Source organism: Macaca fascicularis, chromosome 3 (assembly GCF_037993035.2).
Source record: "Macaca fascicularis isolate 582-1 chromosome 3, T2T-MFA8v1.1".
Classification (NCBI taxonomy): Eukaryota; Metazoa; Chordata; class Mammalia; order Primates; family Cercopithecidae; genus Macaca; species Macaca fascicularis.
The window spans coordinates 180,622,575-180,648,685 of record NC_088377.1 but is presented as its reverse complement, the minus strand read 5'-3'; the positions used below and the strand labels follow the sequence as shown (position 1 = coordinate 180,648,685).

At 45.4% G+C, this 26,111-nt stretch overlaps 1 protein-coding gene across 2 annotated transcripts in view; it reads left to right on the top strand.

The window, feature by feature from the left end:
• KIAA1549 (KIAA1549 ortholog) overlaps nt 1-26,111 on the top strand; it is a 145,739-nt gene that overhangs the window by 2,686 nt on the left and 116,942 nt on the right. The window lies entirely within an intron of this gene.

The following is a 26,111-nucleotide window of genomic DNA, read 5'->3' as shown; positions in this document are numbered from 1 at the left end:
TTAGCCCTGTTTTGGATTTCCTCCGTGAGGCAGCATTCCCTTCCGTGGCTGGCTGAAAGCTAGCTATCTCCTTCAGCTGGCTTCTCTTACTAACTTTTGTTCAGTAGAGTCCACCTTCCAGGTGGCCTCCTTATTACAGTCTTTGGTTAAATCTCTATGTTGTATCGATTTCTTGTCTATTTCTATTTCATTCAGCATTTTGATTGTGTTTTTGTTTTTTTATTTTTATTTTTTGTTTTTATTATTATTATACTTAAAGTTCTAGGGTACATGTGCACAGCGTGCAGGTTTGTTACATATGTATACATGGGCCATGTTGGTGTGCTGCACCCATTAACTCGTCATTTACATTAGGTATATCTCCTAATGCTATCCCTCCCCACTCCCCCGACCCCACGACAGGCCCCGGTGTGTGATGTTCCCCACCCTGTGTCCAAGTGTTTTCATTGTTCAGTTCCCACCTATGAGTGAGAACATGCAGTGTTTGGTTTTCTGTCCTTGCCATAGTTTGCTCAGAATGATGGTTTCCTGCTGCATCCATGTCCCTACAAAGGACATGAACTCATCCTTTTTTATGGCTGCAAAGTATTCCATGGTGTACATGTGCCACATTTTCTTAGTCCAGTCTATCACTGATGGACATCTGGGTTGGTCTTAAAAAAATTTGCTAGTTTAGTCTTAACCATTGACTGTTGTGGAAACAACTTGTAATACTTTGGACTTACTTTTGAACGCATTGCTCTTAAGTGATTAGCCATCCACAATATAAAAACAAAGAATCATGTTTCTTCACCTTATTCAGAGATAAGTTTTTTAAAAGTAATAGTTATTATGAAATAGATGGCTTTGTAGGGAATTTGGAAATTACTGAAGGGTACAGAAACCAGTCACCCATAATCTCACAGCCTATAGGTAACACTAAGTAATTTTGTCCTTTTTTTGTTGTTAACGTTAAAAAAAGAATTATATGCACAATTGTATTTACTACCATTTCCACTCTACATTTAACTTAAGCATTTTTCCATTCATTAAATCTTATTTGGAAACAGTTTTCTATCCTAATGATTTGTTCTTTTATTTCCATTTTTTTGGTTGCTGTAAGTAATGCTGATGGGCGTGCTGGCTCATGCCTGTAATCCCAGCACTTTGGGAAGCTGAGGTGGGCAGATCACCTGAGGTCAGGAGCTCGAGACCAGCCTTGCTAACATGATGAAACCCCGCTTCTAATAAAAATACAAAAATGAGCCAGGCGTGGTGGCACGCACCCGTAATCCTAGCTACTCGGTAGGCTGAGGCAGGAGAATTGCTTGAACACGAGAGGCAGAGGTTGCAGTGAGTCGAGATGGTGCCACTGCACTCCAGCCTGGGCAATGGGCAAGACTCTGTCTCCAAAAAAAAAAAAAAAAAAAAAAAGAACCAAGGCTTTGTGTATGTTTCTTTCTGTGTGTTTGTATTTTCTTGAGTATATATTTGTGGAAGGGGTATTAAGGGAATGTGATTAAAATGTAAGGCCCACCAGGCTGGATTTCTGCATGTTTTGTTCAAAATGCTGGGCACTTAGTAGTTACTCAGTATGTGATTGTTGAATGAAGCAATTTTTGAAAGTTATAACGCTGACATAAGCCCTTGAAGCTTACGCAGGGGCCTTCCATTATCACTTGCATTAGTATTTCACTTCATCACTGGCATTGAATGTTACTTTAAAAGCCTTGTTAAATAAATTTGTAATACATTGTTTTAACCTGTAGGGTTTTACTGCTTTAGAGTTGGCTATTTTTTATTTTGTATATGTAGTCTGAATTTTCTCTGTATTTTTATTTATTTACCTGTTGTGGCATAGATACGTATTTAAATCTTTATGTATTAGAAGGATAGCAACCGTTTTTCCTTCTGTTTGTTGCGTTTTCCCCCTTCCAAAGGAATTTCTTTTAAATTTTATGTAATTTTGAAATGTAGAAGTTTTTGGTTATTTTGATTAGCAAGATCTGCCATTTGTTCTTTTAGTAATTTTTTATTGCATTTATGCTTATGGTGTGTTAAATTTTTATCTTAATGTGCTATTATTGGCCATTTCTAGGTGAATATTTATGCTTTGTAAGTAGTTTAGTATATTATAAACAAATACTTAAATGTTTCAAAAGTGTGGCCCCTAGGCCTCCTGCATCAACATCATTTAGGGATGTGGGGGTGCTTGTTAAGAATTTAGATATCTAAGACTCACCCTTAACCTCTAAATTAGACTCTTTGGTGGCAGTGCCTGGGAATCTTCATTTTAGTAAGTTCACGGCTCATTTTTAGCCACTGAGCATTGGAACCACTGATCCAGATACTGTAAACCCAGTAACTGAAAATTAACAGTATTTTGAAGATATATAAGTCCTTCCTTATCTGCAAGGGATGTGGTCCAAGACCCCCAGCGGATGCCTGAAACTTTGGGTAGTCCTGAACTCTGTATATACCATGGTTTTTTCCTGTATGTACATATCTGCAATAAAGTTTACTTTAAAAATGAGGCACAGTAAGAGATTAACAATAATAACAAAACAGAACAGTTCTAAGTCTACTGTAGTAAAACATGAGTATGCTGTATCTCAGAATACCTCAAAATATCTTCAAACCACAGTTGTCCTCTGGTATACGAAACCTTGGAGGAGGGAGACTACCATTTAATATCTTGGAATTGTCTTTTCACTGTTAGAACAGTGTAAAATCGTTATGTTGAGGTCAGGCGAGGTGGCTCATGCCTGTAATCCCAACACTTTGGGAGGCCAAGACAGGTGGATCGCCTGAGGTCAGGAGTTCGAGACCAGCCTGGCCAGCATGATGAAACCCTGTCTGTACTAAAAATACAGAAATTAGCTGGGTGTGGTGGCAGGTACCTGTAATCCCAGCTACTTGGGATGGTGAGGCAGGAGAATCTCTTGAACCTGGGAGGCAGAGGTTGCAGTGAGCTGAGATTGCGCCACTGCACTCCAGCCTGGATGACAGAGCAAGACTCCGTCTCAAAATAAAATAACCATTTTTTGTTATATGTGTTTGCTTGGGTTGGGAGTGAAAGGGTGCAGAGGAATGCATTTTCAATGTTCACTCCTGCCCATTTGGGAAGAGCTGCTGCAGCCCTTGTCAGGAAGTGCCTCACTTAATTCTGAAAACAGAACCCAGCCAGGGAGTTATTAAAAGTCACTAGGGACCTGGGAGCCACAGGTTTTCTATCAGTGCCCTGAATGATAGAGGCAGCTAATTACTGTCTTTATAATTACACTAGGTTGATTTTCCCAGATAGAAGACACTGTTCTAACTGATCTAATTTGTTTTCAAGTTGTGACCACCCACCTTTCATCTGGAGCTCACAATGTGATTTCTTTTTCTTGTTGTTAGGCAGCAGGATTTGTTAAAAGGTGAGTTAGAAAACCTGGGTGTGTGCATTTCTGCCCGTAACTTTGTGACTGTGGACAAGTTACCTTGTCCTGGGTTTCCTCCTCAGTGTAAGAAAGAGTTAATGAGATTAGCGCTAATCTCATTAACCCTCTAGCTCCTTGTAGCTCATTTCTCCCTGTAGCTTCTACATATCAAGTCAACATCTTGGATGTCTTGGAATGCACTTACTTATAAGCAGCATCTGTCCTTTTTCTATTGGGTTGTTGTGAGTGTCATTTCTCCTTGCCTGGTAGATGTTCTAGGCCAGTGACCTGCTGAAGGCAGCTCATTCTTACCATTGCAGATGGCTCTTCTTTTTAAAAATTCCCTTTGTTCTTCCCTCTTGCATCCATACACTCAGGACACATACTTTGCTTTCTCTTATTCTTTCTTTTTGTCTCTTTCTTTTTTCCATCTCCTTTGTTAGCTTCAGGCAATTACTTCTCATTAGTGAAAATCTAATCTTGTGGTCCCCACACTCTCAGCATCATCACTGCCTGGTAGCTTGTTAGAAAATGCAGAATCTCAGGGCCCACCCGCGACCTTCTGAATCAGAATCTGCATTTAACAAGATCCCCCTGGTGATTTTGCACACACAATTGAAGTTCGGGAAGCACTGGGCTAAGAGGTAAAGTGCCTCCTGTTCCAGCCTTCTGGGAATAGGTATTGTTGGAACATTGAAGGCTAAGTCAGCCTGGACTAACTCTGGAGCTATACAAATCTCCAGAGACGTTGAGAGACACCTGCTTTTGGGACTAAGTCTGTGTGAATAGTACGCAAGAGCCATATTTTATTTGACCAGGCAACTAGATTAGAATGGTCCCCTAGACCTGCTGTTTTCATTCATTGCAAGTATTTGGTTGTTAAAACACTGAGATACAGGCTGGATGCGGTGACTCACGCCTATAATCCCAGCACTTTGGGAGGCTGAGGCAGGAGGGTCACTTGAGGCCAGGAGTTGGATGGAGACCAGCCTGGCCAACATGGTGAAACCTCGTCTCTACTAAAAACACAAAAAAATAGCCGGGCATGGTGGTGGGTGCCTGTAATCCCAGCTACTCAGGAGGCTGAGGCTTGAACCTGGGAGGCAGAGGTTGCAGTGAACTGAGATCGCACCACTGCACTCCAGCCTGGGCAACAAAATGAGACTCTGTCTCAAAAAACAAAACCAAACCACTGAGATACTACCATAGCAGTTGGTAAATAGCTGCTATACTGAATATTCCTTGCTCCCCACCCCAAAGTACCCTAAGCCTCCCTGCCATCTTTCAGGACTCTTCTCCCAAGGACCACGGCCACCTTCCACCTCACTGAGATCCAGCGACTGAAGGGTTAACGCTCAGCACAGCAGGCGCCTCAAGGACTCTGCTTTAGTTTTTTGGCAAGGACCATTCTGGCAGGTGTGAGGTGCTAGCTCATTGTGGTTTTAATTTGCATTTCCCTAAGGATTAGGGATGCTGAGCAATTTTTCTTTACCTGTTGACCATTTGTGTGTCTCTTTTGAGAAATGTCTGTTCAGATCCTTTGCTCATAAAATTAGAATAGCTCCCTTTCCGACTGTCAGTGCTCATGCTCCACTGCTGTTAACTGTTGACTATCACCTGTACATTCATTCATTTTTTTTTTTTAATATCTATCCCAGATCCAGTACTTAGAAAAAAAGTTAGGCTGGGTGCAGTGGCTCATGGCTGTATTCCTAGCACTTTGGAAGCCCAAGGCAGGAGGATTGCTTGAACTCAGGAGTTTAAGACCAGCCTGGGCAACATAGTGAGACCTTGTCGCTACAAAAAAATACAAAAATTAGCTGGGCATGATGGCATGTACCTGTAGTCTCAGCTACTCGGGAGGCTGAGGCAGGAGGATTGCTTGAGCCTAGCAAGTTGAGGCTGCAGTGAACTGGGATTGTGCCATTACACTCAAGCCTGGACGACAGAGCAAGAACTTTTTTTTTTTTTTTTTTTTTTTTTGACACGGAGTCTCACTCTGTTGCCCAGGCTGGAGTGCAATGGCCGGATCTCAGCTCACTGCAAGCTCCGACTCCCGGGTTTACGCCATTCTCCCGCCTCAGCCTCCCGAGTAGCTGGGACTACAGGCGCCCGCCACCTCGCCCGGCTAGTTTTTTTTTGTATTTTTTAGTAGAGACGGGGTTTCACCGTGTTAGCCAGGATGGTCTCGATCTCCTGACCTCGTGATCCGCCTGTCTCGGCCTCCCAAAGTGCTGGGATTACAGGCTTGAGCCACCGCGCCCGGCCGCAAGAACTTAAAAGAAAAAAAAAGCTTGTTAAATGTTGCACTTGATGGTAGTTGAAGTCATAGATATGGAAGACACTAATGAGGGGAGAGCATGGAGAGTTAGGAGGCAAGGCGGCCAAGGACAGAAACCCTGAAACTAGCATGAAGGAGAGGGGAAGACAAAGAGGAGCACACAAAGGAAACTGACCATCATGACAAAATAGTGCTGTGAGAGCCGGGAGACGGGGAGAGGGTTTCATCTAGGTGAGTGATCCATCATGTCAAATGCTACTCTACCAAGCTGTTCCTTGAAGGATGGGATGAGGGCCAACTGATCAGAATCACCTGTTAAAAACCCAACTCATGGTCAAGCTAGGTCTACTGATGCAGGTGATGGCTGAGGATTTCTATTTTTGAAACGTTCCACAAGCTCTTTATGTTATTCTTAGGCCTGGTGAGGTTTGAGTTACTCCCTATAACTTAATGGTGGCAGGAGAGTTGGTGGAAGTTTTAAAAACATGTTTTAGACTTGATTGTGTTTGTAGGTTTCAAGAGTCAGTAAAAATACAGTGACTGGGCTGGGCACGGTGGCTCATGCCTGTAATCCCAGCACTTTGGGAGGCCCAGGCAGGTGGATCACTTGAGGTCAGGAGTTTGAGACCAGCCTGGCCAACATGGTGAAACCCTGTCACTACTAAAATTACAAAAATTAGCCAGGTGTCATGGCACACACCTGTAATCCCAGCTACTCTGGAGGCTGAGGCACAAGAATCGCTTGAACCTGGGAGGCAGAGGTTGCAGCGAACCGAGATTGCGCCACTGCACTCCAGCCTGGGTGACAGAGCACGACTCCATCTCAAAAAACAAAACAAAACAAAACAAAAACAGTGGTTGAAAATTTAAGAAAGTAGAAGGAAGGACCTGATGGCTAATTTACCGAAAGTGAGGAAGTTCACGTGGGCAGGCAGGACCACCCTAAGAAGAGTTAGGAAGAAGTCATATTGGGAGAAGGAATTGGAGGGACTGGTGGAAGGTTGGGAGTGAAGTCCAAGGTAATGGGGGTATCTGTGGTGATGTTAGGGAACCCGCCATGTGATTTTTGTCCTCTAGCACTTGACGTTCCAGTGTGTCTGGGAAAGGTGAGCCATTGGCCTGAGTCAGGGGTGGGGAATCACAGGGCAGGTGTGAAGAGCCAAAGGGGATTGAAGGAGCTGGCAAGAGGTGGTCTGGATGAGGTAGCATGGGGTCTAGGCTGGGTGAGGAAGGAGGTGAACCGTGGATGGAGCAGTGGGAAAGGGACTGGGAGGAGGGGTGCAGCTGAGATCCTAAGGCAGGTGTTGGGAGAGAGGTGGGAGAGGGCGGGAGAGAGGTGGGAGAGGGCGGGAGGGATTGGGTGTCCTTGTGCCGAGGTTCAGAAGTGGATCATCTCTAGTTTTGGTCTTGGGTAATGAGCAGGGTAGGGTGTAGCGGTGGGAATGAGTTGTTGACGTGGAACATGGAGGAAGGCTTTAGGGTGAATAACTTCTGTGGATGCTGAACTTGCCTGGAGAGAGGAAGAAAGGGCTGTGAGCCAGGCACCAGCCCCTCAGTGAGGGAAGGAAAGTTCCCAGAGGACTGTGCATGGGAGGGGAGGAAGTCCCTCTTGAATCTATCCACTGTACTATCGCTGCCACCACCACCCTCATTCAAGCTCCTATCCTCTTTTCTCTAGGTGACTATCGCGGCCTCCACTTCTACTCTCGCTTCCCCCAGTTCATCCTCCACCTTCAGCGGGAAGGGCCTGCTAGGAACAGGTCACGTCACTTCCTCCTGGCTTGACTGTCTGCAGTGGCCCCCATGGTTTTCATTATGCTCCAAGTCTGAGTCAAACCCTGTGCGCTCAGATAGCAGGTGTACAGGGCAAGAGTTGGGGGTCTAGGATGTGGGCAAATGAGCACGGAAGGTGCAGAATATTCCACATATTAGTACTGAAAGGGGCCAAGAAGATCTTTCAAGGAAGAGAAGGGAAGTAATGTGATTTGGAGGCTGAGTTTTGCCCTCTCGAGGTTGAGGTCCAGCTGCAAGATGATTTCTCAACCCTAGGGGGTGGGTTTTGTTGTGACAGATAGCCGCTGACTGGGTAGGACTCAGCCCCTCAGAGGGCCAGCCTCTGCGTAATGAAGGGTGCTGTGTGTGCGCAAGGAGTGAAATAACGTAGGAAGAGGGAGTGGTAAGGTAGAGGCCATCTGTGCAGGTGAGGACTAGGAAGAAGCCAATCTAGGGTGGGGTTGGAAAGGGAGACAGAGAGGGCAGGAGTGAAGGCTCCTGGGGGCTTGGAAGGGATGGGATCTAGGGCAAGAGTGGAGGGGTTCATTTGAGAGAGGAGGAAAACAGAAGGAGAAACAGGTGGCTTGTCTGGGGACAGAGATGTATGGGGGAGTGCGGGTCTATTCGTGGAGGGTGGGAGGCGAGCAGATCTGGAGAGAGGACGACAGCGTGGGGGGATTGGGAGCTTGAGCAAACACAACTGGCTTCCAGAGGAGAGTGAGAATGGATGAGTGGAAGAATTGCCAGGCAGTGGCAAGGGCCCAGTTGAAGTTGGAAGGCCAGTCTTGGTCGCAGTCCAGGCGGATGCTCTGCTTGTCCCTCCAGCAGCCTGGGTGGCCCAGAGCCTTGGCGGAAGATAGGCCACAGCGGTCCCAGGGTGTTGTGTCGAGGGCGGGGCAGCTGGGAAGGCTCCTCGCTCCTGGTGGTTTCCTGGTGGTTCCCAATCCTTTGGAGTCACTTGAAAACTCCTGTTGTTCTTCTTTCTTCTTTGTTCTCTTGTTTGGGCTGAGGAAGGAGCCCTTCCTCACTTACTGTTTTGGGTGCTCGGATTAATTGTGGAGCCAGACAGTCTGAAGAGCTACTTTAAAACACTGGGTAAATACTGTTGGGGAGCTTTCAAAGGGGGAAGCCCCAAACATGCAAAACAGATGATCTTATGGAGCCAGCTTCCAGGGGAACTTGGGCAAAGCCCAGGAGACAGGTCTGAGCAGGCGGGAGGTTGCCAGGTCCTTGCTGCTCCAAGTGTAGTCCCCAGATCAGCAGCATCAGCATAGCCTGAGAGCTTGTCAGAAATGCAGAATGTTGGACCCCACCCCGGACCTACTGCATCGACTTTTTGAAAGCATCTCCAGGTGACTTGTATGCACGCCAAAGCTTGAGAGGCTCAGAACTGTGCAGTTCCTCATTGAAGTTGGGTGTATTTCAAAGATTTTTGGTTCTCTAATTAGTGGAGAGTCCATAGCTCATAAAAATGCAGCCCAGATCTCAAGTCATCGGACAAAACTGAGGGTAGGAGCAGTAGCGGGTTCAGAGCTGAGCTGGTGCCTGGTTGGATGTGCTGCTCAGAGAACCGCCCCTGCCCTGAGCATGGTCACAGGCCTTTAAGTCCGGTCCTGAGTTCCCTGAGCTGGTGTTAGCAGGTGTTAGGGTCGTTGACTACCAAGAATTACAAAAGTGCTTGGAGATAGTTGAAGCAAAAGGGTGTCAAAGCTGAGGCAGAGGCGAAAGCAACCCACGTGTCTGTGGACAGATGAATGAATAAACAAACTGTGGTCTGGAAGGAAGTGGGGATGGTTAATAGGTACAAAAAATAGAATGAATAAGTTGCTTTTATATAGGAAAGGAAAATTTTTAAAAAAGGAAAAGAAAGTTAAGAATGAATAAGACCTAGTATTTGCTAGCACAACAGGGTGACTATAGTCAAAAATAATTTAGTTGCACATTTAAAAACAGCTAGTATAATTGGATTGTTTATAACACAAAGGACAAATGCTTGAGGGGGTGGACGTGCCATTTACCTTGATGTGATTATTATGCATTGCATACCTGTGTAAAAGCATCTCATGGGCTGGGCACGGTGGCTCACGCCTGTAATCCCAGCCCTTTGGGAGGCTGAGGTGGTCAGATCACCTGAGGTCAGGAGTTTGAGACAAGCCTGGCCAACACAGTGAAACCCCGTCTCTACTAAAAAATACAGAAGTTAGTCAGGCATGGTGGTGCAGGCCTGTAATCCCAGCTACTTGGGAGGCTGAGGCAGGAGAATTGCTTGATCCCGAGAGGCAGAGATTGCAGTGAGCCGAGATCGCATCACTGCACTGCAGACTGGGAGACAGAGCGAGACTCCATCTCAAAACAAAAACACAAACAAAAACAAAACTCATATAACCCATAAATATATATACCAACTATGTACCCACAAAATTGAAAATAAATAATTTTTTAAAAATGTGGTCTAGCCATTCAGTGAAATATTATTCAGCATTAAAAAGGAAGGAAATTCTGACACATGCTGCAACATGGATGAACCTCAAAGACATTATGCCAAGTGAGATGAGCCAGTCACGAGAAGACAAATACTGTAGGATTCCACTTATATGAGGTCTCTAGAGTAGTCAAAGCCATGGAGACAGGAAGTAGAAGGATGGCAAGGGTCTGGGAGGAGGGGGAATGGAAAGTTTTTATTTAATGGGGACAGAGTTTCAGCTTTGCAAGATGAAAGAGTTGAGGCTATCAGTTGCACAGCAATGTGAATATACTCGACACTGTGGAACTGTACACTTAGAAATGGTTATGATGGTCAATTTGGGGGAGCTAAATGGTAACTTATGAACACAGAAAGAGTCAACAGACACTGGAGCCTCCTTGAGTTGGATGGTGGGAGGAGGGAGAGGAGCAGAAAAGATAACTATTGGGTATTGGGCTTAAAACCTGGGTGATGAAATAATATGAACAGCAAACCCCTGTGGCACCTGTTTACCTGTATAACAAACCTTCACTTATACCCCAAACCTGAAATAAAGTTAAAAAAAGGATGCTAAAGAAAATAATAAGAAGAAAATATTATTGGAGCACAAGGTTTTTTTTTTTTTTTTTTTTTGAGATGGAGTCTTGCTCTGTCTCCCAGGTTGGAGGTCAGTGACGTGATCTCGGCTCACTGCAAGCTCCGCCTCCTGGGTTCATGCCATTCTCAGCCTCCCGAGTAGCTGGTACTAAAGGTGCCCGCCACCACTCCTGGCTATTTTTTTTTTTTTGTATTTTTTAGTAGAGACGGGGTTTCACTGTGTTAGCCATGATGGTCTCGATCTCCTGACTTCGTGATCCGCCCACCTCGGCCTCCCAAAGTGCTGGGATTACAGGCGTGAACCACCACGTCTGGCTTTGGAGCACAAGGTTTTTAGCTTTTTATACTTTGGCTGTACTAGATAGGTTGAAAAATAAACTCTGTTGACTATCTGACCTCTAGTTTGTTTCGTTTTAAAAATATATATCGCTGCTGCAATGAATTGCCTTTAAATAAAAATTTCTGTTTAACATTAATACAAGATGGTAAATTTTATGTTATGTTTTTAACCACAATTATGTTTTTAGTTTTTATTTTTAGTTCTGGAATACATGTGCAGGATGTGCAGGTTTGTTACATAGGTAGATGTGTACTATGGTGGTTTGCTACACCTGTCAACCCGTCATCTAGGTATTAAGCCCAGCATGCATTAGCTCTTTTTCCTAATACTCTCCCTCCTCCCACCCCACCCACCGAGAGGGCCCGGTGTGTGTTGTTCCCTTTCCTGTGTCCATGTGATCTCATTGTTTAGCTCCCATTTATAAGTGAGAACATGCGGTGTTTGGTTTTCTGTTCTTGCATTAGTTTGCTGAGGATAATGACTTCCAGCTTCATCCATGCCCAGTGGAGTGGGAACTAGCTGGTAGGGAAGCAGGAGTGGACATTGCTCAGAGCTGGGAGCCTCAGTGGTCTTGGTGCAGAGCAGGAGCCCATGACAGGTGCTTGCTTTGGGAACTGGCAGTGGAGGCAGGTGACAGGCTGGGATAGAGGGGCATCTGTGCAGGCCAACACAGGCCGGATCTGAATGGAGGTTGGGGGGCAGGTCAGCCACTGGTGGCCAGGATAGTGGTCAGGATTGTTGTCCTTGGCTTTGTAGCACCAGCAACGATCTCGGGGCCTCTCCACCCTCGGGCTGCTTCACCTCACCTCACCTCCCCTCTCCTCCCCTCACCATCCTTGCAGTGTTGAGTGTTTTTTCTTCTGGACAGCTGTTTGATGGAGGACGGGCTGGGAGACTGGGCTGGGGAAGGCGGCTCCAGGAATGGGTTGGAGTTTTCAGCCTGGGCCTGAATAGAGTCTTAGGAATTTGAAAAATTAGGTGGTTTTCCTAGACCCTGGAATTGGGCTTTTCAGTATCTTAATGCCTTTTGAGGATACAATATCTTTACTGGCTTTTTCCTGATTATAAAAACGATTTGCATTCATTGCAATCATTTGTACTTGCAGTTCCCTCTGCCTAGAACTTTCTCATCTCAGATACGATCGACACAGTTGACTCCCCTTCCTTCAGGTCTCTGCTCAAATTTCCTGTTGTCAGGGAGGCCGTCCCTAACCCCGATGTAAAAAATTAGCAACCGCCTCCGTAATTCCTCTGCTCCTGCTTGCTCTTTTTCTCCATAACACTTAGCATCGTCTTCTACATATTTGTCTGTGCATTCTGCCTTCCTCCACTGGACTGTAGGCCCCACCAGGGCTGTGTAGTTCAGTGTCGTTTGTCCATGTATTCCACAAATCTTTGAGTGCCTGCTCTGTGCAGGCACTGTGCTGGGCCCTTGGGATGCATCAGTGGACAAAGTTAATGACATCATGTGTTACTCCGTGATAGGTGTCATGTGTAAATGCAGCAGATAAACAGCTTGGACTGATGAGTTGCAGTTTTGATCTGGGCGTTTAGGGACCCTTGTTGAAAATGGGGCTGGATCCATTTGCTCGGGCTGCCATAACAATGTACCACACTCTGAGTGGCTTACGCAACAGAAGGTTATTGTCTCATAGTTCTGGAGTCCACGATCAAGGTGTCAGCAGCACTGTGCTTCCTGTGAAGGTGCTAGAGAAGGGTCTCTTCCAGGCCTGTCTCCCAGCTTCTGGTGGGGCAGTGGTTAATACCGAGTGTCAATTCGATTGGATTGAAGGATGCAAAGTATTGATCCTGGGTGTGTCTGTGAGGGTGTTGCCAAAGGAGATTAACATTTGAGTCAGTGGACTGGGAAAGGCAGACCCACCCTTAATCTGGGTGAGCACCATCTAATCAGTTGCCAGCATGACTAGGATAAAAGCAAGCAGAAGAACGTGGAAATACCAGACTGGCTTAGCCTCTCAGCCTAAATCTTTCTCCCATGCTGGATGCTTCCTGCCCTTGAACATCGCACTTCATGTTCTTCAGATTTGGGACTTGGACTGGCTTCCTTACTCCTCAGCTTGCAGTTGGCCTATTGTGGGACCTTGTGATCATGTGAGTTTAATACTCCTTAATAAACTCTTCTGTATATGTATATATGGCTATCCTATTAGTTCTGTCCCTCTAGAGAACCCTGACTAATACAGGTGGTTCCTGGCTCATGGCAGTGTGACTCCCGTCTTGACATGGTGTTCCCTCTGTGTGTGTGCGTGCAAGTTTCCTCTTTTTATAAGGACCGTCGTATTGGATAGGGGCCCAGCCCTACTTCAGTGTGACTTTATTTTAACTACATCTTTGATGACCCTGTTTCCACATAAGGTCACATCCTGAGGTTCGAGGGTTAGGATTTCAACGTGGGAATTTTGGGGGCACACAATTCAATCCATAACAGTGATATTTAAACTAACATTTGAAGGAGACAAGGGGGCAAGACAAGCAGGTATTGGTGGGGAACGGTGTTCCCAGCAAACGATGTGGCCAGTGCAGAGGCCTTGAGGCAGGAGTGTGCCTGGTGTTGGGAGAGGCAGAGGAGGCCTGTGCACCCAAAACAGAGGGTGGAGGCCAGAGGCAGCAGGCACTCAGGTGTGAAGGGAAGTGGGTGCTGGGGTGGAGGATCATAGAGGGTTTTGATCAGAGGGTGACGTGATGAGACTTACAATGTAAAATTTCTTGCACATTCGGTAAAGTCAGGTGGTACAAAGAAGGTGTAAATTAGAACGCAAGGATCACCGCAAATCCTACCAGTCAGACAAGTGCTGTGACATTTTAGTGTCTCTCCTTTCAGACTGTTTTCACAGGTACAGGCGCATACACAGAAAGCAATGGCATCATATTCTACGTGTTGTTCGGCAGCTTGCTGTTTTTCGCTTCACACTTTATCACAGAATCTTTAGTTGTCAGGAAATACAGATCCACACCATGATTTTATTCGACGCTGTGGATGTTCCACACTTCATTTATCTGGTTCTCTGTTGATGGGTAATTGTATTGTCTTCAGCTTTCGATATTACAAGAAAATATTGCCGGGCATGGTGACTCACGCCTGTAATCCCAGCACTGTGGGAGGCTGAGGTGGGCAGATGGCTTGAGCCCAGGAGTTCAAGACCAGCCTGGGCAACATGGCAAAACCCCATCTCTACAAAAAATACAAAAATTAGTCTGGCATGGTGGTACGCACCTGTAGTTTGAGGATACAATATCTTTATTGGCTTTATAAAAACGATTTGCATTCATTGCAATCATTTGTACTTGCTGTTCCCTCTGCCTAGAACTTTCTCATCTCAGATACGATCGACACAGTTGACTCCCCTTCCTTCAGTTCTCTGCTCAAATCTCCTGTTATCAGGGAGGCCGTCCCTAACCCCGATGTAAAAAATTAGCAACCGCCTCCGTAATTCCTCTGCTCCTGCCCTGCTGAAGGAGGCCAAAGAGGGAAGATCTCTTGAGCCCAGGAGGTTAAGCCTGCAGTGAGCCGAGATTGCACCACTGCACTCCAGCCTGGGCAACAGAGCAAGACCCTGTTTCAAAAAAAAAAAAAAAAAAAAAAGGAAAAAAGGAAAAAAACCACTGCTATGAGCATCATCGTGTATACATCTTTACACACTTTTCCAATTACTTCTTAAGATAAATTCTCAGAAATAGACTTGCTGGACTAGGCAGTATGCATGTATTAAATTTTGATGCATATTGCCAAATCACTCTCTAGAAAGGCTGAAGCAGTCCACATTCTCTCTAGCAATGCATCAGAGTGCCAGCTTGCTTCTCTCCTCCGTAATACAGGCTGTTACCAGTCTTTATTGTCTTTGCCCAACTGATAGGTAAAGGGTGTCTCCATTCAAGGTGCATTTCTCTGATTGTTCATTGGCATTTGGGCCTTTAAATGAGGTTCTCTTTGCACATCTTTCTCTGGTCGTCTCCTGCAGCAGTCTCAAGGCTGAGCTGAGAATAGTAATAATACCCCACAATTATAGAGTGCGTGCTGTGTGCCGAACGTTGTGTGAGGAGACGGCACGGTGTCTCTTGTTTAATCTCTGCAGCAGTTGTATGAGGTCGGTACTGGAAGGATCCCCATTTTACAGATGAGGAAAATAAAGCTTAGAGAAGTTCATTGACTTGCTCAAGGTCACACAGCTAGCAAGAGTTTTTCCCACCCTGGGGGTGGGCATGTGCACCCCCAGCCATGGTCTTCTCTGTTCGGGGTCTGGGTTAGAGAATGACTCTGTGGTCCCTCCCGTTGAAGTGCCCACTCACAGGCTTTGCTTGCAGGGCAGAGTGAGCTCTGTGGACAGAGCCACAGTCAGAGCCACCTGTGGCCCCTGGCCAGCTCCCTGTCCCTGTTAGAAGCCCCAACTGTGAAGTCACACCCTGGCCTAGTCATCTGGTCACCCTGGCCTAGCCCACAGTAGATGCTATTTTAACATTTTAATAATAATAAAACTCAAAAAGTTAAAATTCCATGATGAGCCATATTCCATTTTCTCCACCAGTGAGGATAATATTTTTCTTAATACTGAGTGACATTTTCTTACCGCATTTCCTCTTTTATCACGTCCTGGATCATTTCCTTGTGGTTTTGATACCATTTTTGCTTTGTGTTGACTATGCTTTTTTTCTGTTGTTTGTTTCTGACAGCCAAGTGTGTGGTTGTCGTACATCTTCTCTGTTAATTAAGTTAGTGTATACCTCTGGTTTAAAATCAATTTCTTATTTACTTTGAAATTTTGGTGGGAGGAAGTCGATGCCTTAAAATAAGTACCTTGTTCAAAAACTAACCGTTACAGCTGGCTGTCCTACTTCGTTTGTTTTATGTGCCTCTTGAGCCTTTTTGGTTCTTCATAAAACACAGTGTATTAACGCCTTGAGTTCTTGCCTAGATCTGGTATAAAGTTTAACCTTCTGAATACTTCCCAGAAATCCTGAAACTGTTCTATTTTGTTCGTTGTAGTTTAGATTGAGTTTACTTATTGACAGCCTTCGGTTCCTCTACTCTGTCTTCCAATTGTATTCAGTCCCCCCGAGAGGAAAACAAGATATACCTGTAGAATGTGTACCCTATCAGTCCGGATAAACCAGCAGTGCTGTGGAAACAGTCTCCAAAACTCAATGGCTTTCCGCGTGTGACTTCTGAGTCTCACTGGCAGATCTTACCCTTCGTCTCTCTCCTGTACCTTTTGCATCTCGTCTGGCTCTGGGACGTGTGCTTGCCTGGATCCTGCTTTTCGTTCTTCCATCATTGTTTTGGGTTTGCCAGTGCCAGAAGGCATGCCTGCAGGCAGACCAGTTGTGTGGTGGTTCCATGCCCACATGTCTGCATGACTCAGCCAACGCTGATGGAGCACTCACAGCCATGTGCTGAGCACCGTGCTGGATGTTGGGATACTAAGAGAAATACGGCAATCAGTCGTGGCCCTCTAGCAACTCCGTCTACAAGGGGAAGTAGTTTTGTACATAAATGACTATCCAGTGGCATGTGAAGGGCTACTGTAGAGGACTGCAGCGATGATATAAAGAGGGCAGTAACTGTTGGTGGATGTAGGACCGCAGAACTGTGGGGAATGTTTGAAGATGGATATGAGATGGAACATTCTTTTAATGCTAAAGGGGAGCCTCATTTCAGTTATCTATTGCGCATAACAAATCACCCCGAAATGGAATGGTTTAAAACAGTAATGGTTTATCATTTCTCATGATTCTGCGGGTCAGGAATTCGGACAGGTCTTGGATGGGTAATTCTCCTGCTCCATGAAACTCAGCTGGGGTCACTGACTTGGCTGCATTCAGCTGGCTCCAGGACTGGGCTGGAAGGCTGAGGCTGTTTCACATCCCCTCCTATCTTGGTGTTCCACCACATGCCCTCCCTCTCTCTTCCCAGGTGGCCAGCTTGGATTTCCTTATGGTAGGACTTCATGTGGGGCCGCTGGCTTCTAAGGGGAATGAAACAGGAGCTAGCAGCCCTCTTAAGATCCGGGGCTCAAAAGTTGTCTCTGCTGCATTCTGCTGGTGAGAGAAAATCACAAGGCTCATCTACAAGGGGCAGGAGGAAATAGGGCTACCCATTGATGGGTGGTGAAATAGCATAGACATTGACATTGATGGTGGTTGTCTTTGGAGATTAGGAGCTATCATAAGCACAAAATGTTTGAAGGTAATGGAGAGAAAAGATAGAATTACTTGAGAAAGCTCTCAGAGAAGACTAGGATAAATGATCATCATAATAGACATAATAGGTAACTAAAATTTAGTGTGCGCTTATGTCAGGCATTCTTCTAGGGAGTTGCTATGTATTAATTGTATCAAGCCATTTAATCCTGATAACCCTATCCAGTACAATTATAAGGAGATGAAGTAACTCACCTTAGGTCACATAGCTGATAACTGAGAGAGGAGAGATTCACACTCCAATGCATCCTTGCACAGGGAGAATGGCGCCTCTTCCACTGAGACAGGTGGGAACGGGGAGTGATGGCTACAGGTTTGGGTGCATGCAGGTAAGGGGGCGGGAGAACGATGCTATTGAGGAAGTTGATGTCTGGTAGCTTTTTTCTTTATTTCTTCTTTTCTTTTCTTTTTTTAAGAGACAGGGCCTGTATCTGTCACCTAGGCTGGAGTGCAGTGGCATGATCATCTCTCACTGCAGGCTTGAACCCCTGAGATCAAGCAGTTCTCCTGCCTCAGCCTCCCAAAGTGCTGGGACTACAGGCATGAGCCACTGTGCCTGGCTACATTTTTCTTTTTGATGGTGGCATGGTCATCACTTAAGTGAGATAGGGCAGGAGCAGGTCAGTTTCCATGAAAAAAGTAGTTTATAATTATAGTATCTGTGGATCACAGAAGAAGGAACAGAGCAGGAGGCTGTGAAAGGACTGTTGAGTGGGCCAGGCCTGGGGGAGGTGAGGACCTTTTGTGTACAGCAGCAGCCTCCCGTGGTCCCTGTTGAGGGGGTGATAGCCTCGTATTGGGGTAGGGAGAGCGCATCATGGGGCTGATCCCAAAGTGGCTCTCTCAGCCCACAGTAGGAGTCTAATAGATCTATTTTCTGCCCAGCTGCTGTGTTTGCCTCAGTCCCACAACACTTCCCCCAGTAGCTTTCAAAATGCAGCGTTTCCGTCATAGACTTCAAAAGAAGAACGCCAAGATCTCCTGGCGTGGAGCCTTCCTATGTACTTTGACCTTTAATTGGGTGCCTTCCAAGTGCCAAACTTCAAGTCTTGAGACTGCTCCGAGGACAACAGGAGCAACTTAGAATGAGATTTTAACCACCCAGTGTGTGCCTAGAGGAGACCCGACTCTGGTGGGCAAGAGGATGTGGGCATTGACCGTCACCCAGATCCCAGTGAGGGACAGATGGCTCCTGCTCCTTGGGCTGTACTGTCTGATGGCCTGCAAGGGGCCCTTCCGTCAGAACTGCACAGGGAGAGGCTATGAGGCCATGGGGGAAGGACACATTTAGTGTCCCATTCGTCTCTTTTCATGGCCCACATTGTGTGGAGTTTGCAGTGCTTTTAGAATTTCCGAGCATTCTCATCATTTATGTTCCTGGAGACTTTGCTTCATAATAGTTTGATCTCTTTGGAAAATCCAGAAGACACTACCACATGTGTTTCTAGTCCTACAGAGCCTTAGAAAGTGTTTCTTGAGAAAAGCACGTGCAATATGGAAAGAGCAGCCTTACTCCCAGTGGCTGCAGATACACTTCTGTGAGGTGCCTGCCGTGGCAGCCTGGGCTCCAGCCTGGCGTGTCTGGGAGGTTCAGCCCTTTGCTGGTGTTGGAAACATTTTAGCATGTATTTAAAAATTTTTTATTTTTGTGGCTGGGCACAGTCACTCATGCCTGTAATCCCAGCACTTTGGGAGGCTGAGGCAGGTGGATCACCTGAGGTTAGGAGTTTGAGACCAGCCTGGCCAACATGGTGAAACCCCGTCTCTACTAAAAATACAAAACAGCCAGGCATAGTGGCGACTGCCCGTAATCCCAGCTACTTGGGAGGCTGAGGCAGTAGTTTCGCTTGAACCTGGGAGGAGGAGGTTTCAGTGAGCTGAGGTAGTGCCACTGCACTCCAGCCAGGATGATAGAGTGAGACATCATCTCAAAATAAATAAACACATAAATACATAAAATAAAATTTATTTTTGTAGAGATGAGGTCTCACTATGTTGCCCAGGCTGGTCTCAAACTCCTGGCCTCAAGTGATCCTCCTGCCTCAGCCTCCCAGAGTGCTAGGATGATAGGTGTAAGCCACTGTGCCCAGCCTAGTGTATATTTTTTGACACAGTATTTACACTATCTCCTCTGCTCCAGGGCACAAATTCTGTTTCTCCTGGACCTCAGTGGCCCGGTCAGCCTTTGACCAGTTGGAGTTCGGTTGTCACTCTAATTCCTGTTTGATTCACCCTATGTTGGAGTAATTTTTTGACACATTTCAGAGCTTGTTCGTGTTAAGGGACCAGTAGTCTGTCTTTTGCTTTCCAGTCCTGGGAATGGACCTGATCCCACACAGGTGTGACATTTGGCATTGAAAATTGTTAGGCTTTGAGAGAGCTGTTTAAAGAGGGGTCGGGTGGGATTAAGAGGCATAGTTGCTCTCTGATGCTCACAAATGAAGTTAGGTTTACACCTTTTGCCCCAGCAGTTTTGCTCTTAGGAATGTATCAAGTTATACCTCTTTGACAGTTAAATCTGCTTACATTTATAAAGAGATTTGTGAATGGATCTTCTAATCCAGAAAAAAGTAATGTTTCTAACTTAATGTAAATTTAAATAAATTCTAATTATGACCAAACTTTCCAGACATATTTCGTGCTGAAATAATTGATAACCAATAGTCAGAGTTAAAAATGATTATAACAAAGTTGACATTTTTCTCCATTCGTAAAATGTGGGTTAGGTTATTTGCAGGCTTTTTCTGGGAAATAAACATAAAGACCTTTTGTCCTATGCAGGTTGGGCTGCTGTGCCATAAACCCGCACTCCCTTTTTCTAATGATGGGAGCCCCGTTAGCGTCATCTTTTTATTCCACAATGTCCAACACAATGTACTGCGTGAGAGATGAATGCATGTATGTGTAGACAAATGGTACTTTCCCTAGTTGTGTATGGTCATGATATGTGGTATTATTTAAGTCTTGATGTTTAGTTGATTGTCAAGAGGGAATGAATTAATATACAGCAGATTTTTAGAATTGTATTAAGGTCATTTGGTTAAAAAAGGATGTGTGTGAACTTTTGTTTCAGCACTGTGGGAGGCAGAGGCAGGCGGATCATTTGAAGTCAGGAGTTTGAGACCAGCTTGGCCAACATGGTGAATCCCCGTCTCTACTAAAAATATAAAAATTAGCCAGATGTGGTGGCGGCTGCCTGCAATCCCAGCTACTCGGGGGGCTGAGGCAGGAGAATCACTTGAATCTGGGAGGTGGATGTTGCAGTGAGCCGAGATTGTGCCACTGCACTCCAGCCTGGGTGAAGACAGTGGGATAGTAATATGCTAAACTGGGGGAGAGAAAGAGATTTAAATGACAGTCCCAGGCAAGGCTGTCATCATGGGATGTATGTGAGACTGTTAAGCTCCTGAGTCATAGAACTTTTCAGCTGGGAAGTTATATAAATATTCATATATGTGTCAGTTTCCACTTCTGTGGCCCTGACAAGATGCCTCAGGGCCTGCAGTTTGGGGATCCAGGCTGTAGGAGTTGAAGACTGTTCCTTTAGGGCATAGCCAACAGGATGAATTTCAGCCTTTTAGTCATTCTGTTTGAGATTCAAATTTTTGGGAGAGAGCCTGGGGCTTGGGATAGTTGCCCATCCCTTGGTCAGGAGAGAATGAGCATCCTGAGTGACGGATCCTGTGGATCCGGTGCCATGGTGGAAGGAGTGTACCCGAGGCAAGACTGGGGTGGGGGTGGGCGCCAGGCAGGCTGAACCTGCAGATGTCCCCTCTTGTGGCCCACGCCTGTGAGTCACATGCCCACTTATGCTCAGCATACACACGCAGGCACATGCATAATCATTAACGTGCATATATCCAGAGGATGACAGTCGTGCAAAGACAAGGAAAGACAAATATGTATTCACAGACATTGTCACAGGAAAATACAAACATAGATGCATGAGTACAAGCGTATAGGTTAACAACAATATATGCAGAGATGCACATACAAGGAAATGTGTGCATGAATACAGACACAATGACTCATGAGTCTGCACCCATAGCGAAATGCAAGGTTGCTTGGAGAGGAAGGCTGAGTAGAAGTGGACAAAGAGAGAATAAGGGACAGCAGAGATAAGGAGGTGGCAGCAAATGACCCTGGGACACCAGTTGGGTCCACAGGTACATGTTTTTAGGAAAGTTGGCTGGGTGCAGTGGCTCACACCTGTAATTTCAGCACTTTGGGAGTCTGAGGTGGGCAGATCACCTGAGGTCAGGAGTTTGAGACAAGCCTGGCCAATGTGGCGAAACCTGTCTCTACTAAAAATACAAAAATTAGCTGGGTATCATGGCATGAACCTGTAGTCCCAGCTACTCGAGAGGCTGAGGCAGGAGAATTGCTTGAACCCAGGAGGCAGAGGTTGCAGTGAACCAAGACCATGAGACCATTCCACTGTACTCCAGCCTGGGCCAAAGAGTGAGACTTCATCCCCCCCCAAAAAAAGAAGAAGAAGAAGAAGAAAGTAGTAGCCCAAGATTTAGGATTTGACTTTGGGTTTCTGTTTGTTCCCTTGTTGCTGGGCCCTCGGCTCAGTTCCTTGCCAGTGTGTTCACTAAGTTCGCTTGATTAGGACCGTGTGGTGCCTCACATGGCAGTGTCTCTGGTTTGTTCAATCCTTGTTTTTCTTGATCTGCAACAGCCTCCTCTCGCCTCTCCTGCCTCATTGCCTGTCTCTTCCGTTACCATATTGCTCTGGCAGTATGGTCATTCCCCATATGGGGAACTGCGTTGAACTGTTTTATGCCCCTGTGTCTTTGCACATGCTGTTCTTTCTGCGTGGAATGCACTTCTCTTCCTCATTTGCTTGATTCTGTACCTCCCTCAGGAAGACTTCTAGAAATCCCAGAATGGTTTGGATGCTCATTGTCCCTGCGCGTCCCTATTGTAACTCCTACCACTGTGTTATGATTGTTCCTAACTAGCTTTTTGAAGACAGAGATTGTGCCTTATTCACTCTTAAAGTCTTCCCACCTAGCACTGGGCCTGGCAGAGAGTAGGCCCTCAGTAAATGTTGGTTGAATCATTAAGTGGGTGGGCGTAGAAAGGAATGCTTTTATGAGTTAACAATTTAATAGGTAAATGATTATATGAATGATTGAATAGAATCAATAGCAACTTGGTGTATTAGTCCGTTTTCACACTGCTGATAAAGACATACCTGAGACTGGGTAATTTATAAAGAAAAAGATATTTAATGGACTCACAGTTTCATGTGGCTGGGGAGGCCTCACAATCATGGCGGAAGGTGAGAGGCATGTCTTACATGGCGGCAGACAAGAGAATGACAGCAAAGCGAAATGAGTTTCCCCTATAAAACCATCAGGTCTTGCAGGACTTATTCACTCCCACGAGAACAGTATGGAAGAAACCACCCCCACGATTCAGTGATCTCCACCGGGTTCCTCCCACAACACATGGGAATTATGGGAGCTACAATTCAAGATGAGATTGGGTGGGGACACAACCAAACCGTATCACTTGTTGAATTCAGTACTGTGGCTTCTCCCTGGACTTGTAAGCTGCTTCGTAAAGCTGGGCTTCTTTTTATCTTTCTCTGCCCCTTAGCTGCTTTCTCTTGAATCCTAACTCAGAATGCCTTTTCACACCTTCTCTCGTTTCTTGAAGACCATAACCACTCTCTTGGCTTCAGGAGTCACCTCCATGTGGTTGAACCTGGAACTACATCTTCATCCCAGACCTGTTCCATGAACTAAATCCCTGTGGGTGATTAGCTGTCATTTTAAACCCAGTGTTGGCTTTGGGAGGCCAAGGCAAGTGGATCACTTGAGGTCGGGAGTTCAAGACCAGCCTGGCCAACATAGTGAAAACCTGTCTCTACTAAAAATACAAAAATTAGCTCAGTATGGTGGTGCACACCTGTAGTCCCACCTATTTGGGAGGCTGAGGCAGGAGAATTGCCTCAACCCGGGAGGTGGAGATTGTAGTGAGCTGAGATCGCACCACTCCACTGCAGCCTGGGCGACAGAGCCACACTCCGTCTCAAACCGCCTCCCCCAAAACAGAAAACCCTCAGTGCTGTCAGTGCCTGAGTTCCCTGCGTGTTGATTCCCTCTCTGTTGGGATAAAAAGAGTTTGTCTCTAATTATAAATGATCCTCATTTGTAGGTACTTTGGAAAGTACAGAAGTATATTTAGTAGAAAATAATCATCTTTATTTCTGCCAATAACAATAGCTATTACATAAACAGTTTGATATGCATCTTCCTAGTGTTTCAAAATATGTATACAAGACTTCACTTTTTTCATAAAATGGGATCATGCTATGTATACAATTTACATCTTGCAGTTTTCATTGTATTGTAAACATTTTCATGCCGTGATATACTTTCACCCTGCTGTGCCGTCATCACCACCATCCATCTCCACGACACTTTTCATCCTGCAAAATAGAACCTCTGTACCCACAAGCAGCTCCTCATTTCCCCTCTCCCCCATCCCCTGGCAACCACCCTTCTACTTTCTGTCTCTATGAATTTGACTCCTCTAGGTACCTCCTATGAATGGAATCATCTGGTATTTCTTTTTGTGCCTTCGCATAACATCCTCGAGCTTCACTCATGTTGTAGCGCATGTCAGAATTTCCTTCCTTTTTGAGGCTGAGTGATATTCCACTGTGGGTATGTGCCTCCGGTTGTTTATTCATTCATCAGCCAGTGGACAGTTGGTGAGTTGCTTCTGCCTGTTGGCTATTGTGAATTACAGTGATTTATTGTTCACTTCTGTTTTTAATACCAGACTGTGGACAGTGGGGGTCAGGGACAGTGTTTGACTCACCTCTGTTTCCTCGAAATCTGAATCTTCCTCTCTGGCACATAGTAGTACACCGATCGGTGTTTGAATGAAGACATAGCAGAGTCCTTAGAGGGTGCTTCAGAGGAGGGCTGTGTGTGGGGGGACTTAATCCGAGGCCTGCTGCTCTCTGTGGTGCCAGCAGCCTCCTGGGCAGTGTGGCTTGCATGCCCCAGGACGTTACTGTCTCCCTATCCCCCTTATCCTCAGTCCCTGGGTTCCCCTTCCACATACCCCTCACATCTGCTGCTTTTCTTTCCCTGCCTTCTCTTTGGTCCTCCCCACCTCATCTGAGATCATTCAGTTTCTTCTGCAGTATGGGAATCTTCCTGCAGTTCTTGCACAAGCACCCTTCTCTTGAAGCTTCAGTTGCTCTGAGTGGGCCAGGTACCTCTCCAGGAGCGGCAGAGGCTTCCGTGAGCCTGGAGGGTGGTCTGAGACAACATCCAGAGGGGTGACCCAAGTGGAAAACTGCCTGTGGCATTGTTGGGAGGGGGTGCCACGGAGGCGGAGGAATTATCTGACAGACAAGGAGGAGGAACCAGGCCTTTTTTGGCCAGAGAACAGGAGCCTGAGGAGTTCTCCCAGGCTATTGTAGAGAGCCTGCCCTTTGGCAGGGGGTAGCTGTTAAGGATGCCAGCTTGTTCGATAAAATCCATGCTGCTTAGTTTGGCAGTTCAGGTCTTCTGTAGTCTAACCCCAGTACCCACCCAATCTCCATTGTGTCCCTGCAGGAATGGCCTACACTACGATGTAGCCAAGCCCCGTGAGGCTTTCTGTTCTTTCTTTAATATCTTACTTATGCTCTTTTCCCCAAAGGGAGTGCCTGACCAGGTTCCTCAATTTTCTAAATTCTGGCCATGTTCAGAGCAAAATTTAGCTCTTATTTTTACCAAGAGAATTAAATTGCACGAATGCACTCTGCTTCATATTCTTTCAGCAATTTCTGTCTACCACTGTATATTTATTTGCTGTTGTTAGAAGCCAATTTTTATTATTAATCCAACTTTTGGTGCATATGTTCTTTCTCCTTAAATAGCTTACTAGCCCCTTGCTAACATTTTGCACCTAGAAATATTACTGTTGATTACTAAACATAATATTTCATTGAAACTAAGATGCCATCAGTAGTGTGATACACCATTTATTTTCTGTACTTTTGTGAAAGATCGTGAAGAAAAAATACTGCCATTTAAATCATATGCACCAATGACTATAGAGTCACCCTGATTTCAGATATGTTAAAATGTGAAAGAAAAGGTCTTAGAATGGATGAATCACAATAGATATGAAGTAAGTGCTTGTTTAGTTTATTTTATTATGTATATATTTGTATTGTATGGAAGATAGATGAGAACATTTATAAGCATGGCAAGAAAAGACCTTAACATTTTATTACTTAAACATTTCCAATTAAATTCTTGTTGAGTCTCTGCTTGCTTGGGAATGTGGATCACATAGCTTTCCTTTTTGAATTCAGCACATTTACTTGTAATATATGTTCTTTCTTTAGGAAGCTTCGCTCGTTTTATTTTACCTGTTTTCTTTCATATTTTGTTTTTTTGCTGTAGATTTTAAAGCTTTTTTGTGTACTTTTTTTTGGCAGTGTTTTATATAGGAGGGATGACACTTCTTAAAAAATGTATCTTTTTATAATTGCATATTTTTATCATTGCTTGTTCCTATGATTATTGTGCTTAAAAAGAAGAGATGAAGCTGCACTTACTTTTATTTATCTTTTTTGTTTGTTTGTTTTTGAGACAGAGTCTTGCTTTGTCATCTAGGCCAAAGTGCAGTGGTGTGATTTCAGTTCACAGCAGCCTCCACCTCCCGGGTTCAAGTGATTCTTGTGCCTCAGCCTCCTGAGTAGCTCGGACTACAGGTGTGCACCATCATGCCTGGCTAATTTTTGTATTTTTAGTAGAGACGAGGTTTTACCATGTTGGCCAGGCTGGTCTCGAACTTCTGGCCTCAGGTGATCCATCTGCCTCTGCCTCCGAAAGTGCTGGGATTGCAGGCATGAGCCACTGTGCCTGGCTACAGCCTCTTTTAAAACAAGTGATTTGGAACAGGCTTTTGAAACAACAAAATGTGATCACTTCTCATCTTAAAAGTGAGCTAACTCATTTGTCCTTACGGATGACTCCATCACTTGGTGGTAGGAGAATATTCTGAATATTCAGT